This window comes from Cucurbita moschata, unplaced genomic scaffold (assembly GCF_002738365.1).
Source record: "Cucurbita moschata cultivar Rifu unplaced genomic scaffold, Cmos_1.0 Cmo_Scf00046, whole genome shotgun sequence".
NCBI lineage: Eukaryota > Viridiplantae > Streptophyta > Magnoliopsida > Cucurbitales > Cucurbitaceae > Cucurbita > Cucurbita moschata.
Genome location: NW_019268562.1, coordinates 1,549,524 through 1,552,982, shown reverse-complemented (window position 1 = coordinate 1,552,982; position 3,459 = coordinate 1,549,524). Strand labels below are relative to the sequence as shown.

The 3,459-nt window shown below is 33.7% G+C and overlaps 1 non-coding gene across 1 annotated transcript; it reads left to right on the top strand.

Annotated features, from left to right (window-relative positions):
- The first annotated feature begins 2,650 nt into the window (after positions 1-2,650).
- Positions 2,651-2,722, top strand: TRNAQ-UUG. The gene has a single exon. It is a non-coding gene; the product is annotated as a tRNA-Gln (tRNA).
- Positions 2,723-3,459: the final 737 nt, after the last annotated feature.

Below are 3,459 nucleotides of genomic sequence, written 5' to 3'. Positions count from 1 at the left end.
TGAAAGTTTGTAAGGATACTACGACCTCTAGCTTTGCAAAATCCAGCATTGTTGGTACTTATCAAAATTGCTGCCAAAATAAAGTTTAACAAGTGGTTCTATGGTGTAGTGGTTAGCACTTTCGACTTTGAATCTAATGACCTGTGTTTAATTCCCGATAGGTAATCCACCAATTTATACAAAAGTGGTCCATAGCCGATTCGGTAGGGTCACTTTTGGACCTATAATCTGTAGAAGGGGTCACTAAGGTTGAAATCATACAAAATGGGACCATAGCTCAATGTTTGAGCATTTGATTGCAGATCAAGAGGTCACCAATTCGAACCTAGTTGAGCCCTTCTATCTTGGATAGAAATTTGTTACACTTTTTGGACTGACACTATGTCTAAGGGGTCACTAAGGTTAAAATCCTACAAAATGGATCCATGACTCAGTGGTAGAGAATTTGACCGGTCACCCGTTTGAACTTTGTTGGGCCCTTTTATTTTGGACGGACACTTTTTACACTTCTGGACTGAAACTCTGTAGAAGCTATCACTAAGGTTGAAATCATGTAAAATGGGTCCATAACTCAGTGGTAGAACATTTAATTGTAGATCAAGAGGTCACCAGTTTGAATCTTATACTCACTACATGTTTTCCATATCTTTCATGTAACTAAGAGCAGTGGCCCTTTTCTTTTTTTATACCTCTTTTAACTTGCAATCGGTGCTTGGAGAACCGCTTGGAGAACCCACCGAAAATGGGTCATGACTCCCTTTTTGTTTTCACTTACTTCTCCTAAATCTATAAAATGTCTCCTATTTTTATTAATTTTCTCTTTTCTTAAATATCAAAATCTTAAATAAAAAGGAAGAGCTCTCTAAAATATTCTTCTTTGTCAATAATTTCACATAATTTAACATTTAAAAAATCGGTAAATTAAAAAATCCTACATTGATATATTTGTAATTTCATGTAATCTTCCTAAATTTGCCAGCGACATTGTTTGTTGTCGAGCTTGATAATGTGAGTTTGTAACCTATCCGTTAGGGTTCTCAGAATGATTCTCTAGATTATCCCTTCCATGTTAGGAGTTGGGCCATGGGTCTTGGGTGAAGGAATCGTTGGTTTACCGCCCTTAAGAGTTAAGGAAGCATCTTGAGGCTAGTTTCACATACTATCATTGTCTTTAAGATAACAATTCTTTTCTATTTTATCTAAATTTTTTAAATATGGGTTCATTTCCAAATGCATGCTAACACCCTTATTGTTGAATAAATGACATGAAACTAGTTTCACATAGTAACGTTGCCTTTTGCTCCTATTGGTGGAAGGATAATAGGTCAATTATACCTATAGGGTAGTTTTAAGTGTGACAACGAGACTAATTTATTTTTTAGTTAAAAATTAGAATTATAATTATCTGCCTAAAACCCTCGGACTAATTTTGCTTAATTTCTAAATGTAGGCAGACAAAGTAGAAAAATGAAAACATGTAAATTGTAAACTCAAACATTTCAAAGAAATAAATAAGTTTTGATGGTACCAATGCTAACCAGAAAACAATCAACGAAATTTATTTCAAATATAGAAAACTTCATGTCTCCATCTTGTAAAGCCAATAAACTGAAGGGCCCAATATAGTAGAGAAATAAAAAAAATGTTACCCTCATATGTGTTGTGCTATGCCATAAGTGATCAATGGATGTTGACTTTGACCAATTCCTACTATTTTTTTTCTTTCTATATTTTGATTATTAATCAACTGAGTTAAGTAGAAATAAATTTTGAAGATGAAATTAAAGTATTAATTTTGATGTCATCTTTACTTGAGTTTTGGGATATTGTTATTAATGAGATTCAATCTAATGCCATTAGTAATTCACAATAATAATATTCAAAATACTTGACAAAAAAGGAGGGTCAACATAAGATATTTGAAACAAATAAATATTTTGTCCTCTGTGATATATCAAATCACTCATTTGAAATTCCTTAATAATAAACCTGAAGTCTTACATCTTTTATAGAGAAAAGTTCCTTAAATAGAAGTCTTATTAGATACTTCTAAACATTTAGAGATCAACTAGACACAAAGCCAAACATTCTAAAAAAAATTAGGGGTTAAACTTTTAAGTTAACGTAATTTAAGAAACTTATGATTTTTATATTATCAAGAGTTTAATTGAGTTAGGTCGATTCAATCTAGTCGACCCAAGAATTGAACCGAACCAAACCAACTAGTTAGTAACATGATTTAGTGGAAGCATTTTCACACAAAGTAGAAACAATAATGGAGGGTTTGAAATAATATAGTTTTCACCCCTTGTTTCTCGAGTGAATATTGAAATAATATAGTTTTCATGTTAAGTTTTGCATGGAAGAAAGGAAGACGGGGATGTAAAGTATTATTTCAATTTGTTTGTAATATACAACAATACATAAATTAACTATAAGAAATATATAAAATTACATGTTCTCCGAGAGCTTCAATAAACATTGGAGGGTTACTTCTGCAACCACTCTAAAGGTGCTCAAGATCACGAGTTAGATAAAACAGCTCTAGAACTTTGAATCCAATAACTTGAGTTTGACTCGTGATAGGATCTCTCTTCTCGTGGAATCTGCATAAAATAGGAAAACCATTCCAAAATAAATTTTTACAAGGGGTTCTATGGTGTAGTGGTTAGCACTTTGGACTTTGAATCCAACGACTTGGGTTCAACTCCCGGTAGGACCTTTATGAAATGACCTTGATGCGGAAACACAGAATAAGGAACGACAACACAAGACATTTTAAAACAAAAGGGTATTACCAAGCATTCGATGAATTTTCTTGAGGCATAAGGTGTAACATTCTTGAGTTATTCCGAACTTGCAACGCTTCATGAACATGACCTAACGTAATCATTTGAACCCATAATAACTAGCATGAGTTTTAGGTTCCGAACTTTCTACAACCAACTTGAAATCTTGAATTTATTCTCATGTTATATAAAATAGACCTTACATAAAATAGTTTGTAATTTTGAGCATGTCTAAACCTTGAGCTAGGATATGACTTCTTGTTTCGTTTTCAGGTACTAAACATTAGAGGTTGTCATGTCATGCATCGTAGTTTAACCATGAAAACTCTTATGAAGTAACTCTTAATTTTCTCCCCATGAGTGCATGGGTGGCGTTGTCATAATCGTGGCATCCTGCTAGCAAATCGTGGTGCAGGACATCTCATTTAAGTGAGGGAGATAAGAAGTTCATCATGGAATCCTGCTCATGGTACATATACCATGGCATCCCACCTAAAGAGACAAATTTTCTTGAGGCATAAGGTGTAACATTCTTGAGTTATTCCGAACTTGCTCCGCTTCATGCCTTCCAAGGCTTCATGAACATGACCTCTGCTTGAGGTATTGTTGTTGGTTCTCAATCTTGTATGTTTGTAACGTAATCATTTGAACCCATAATAACTAGCATGTC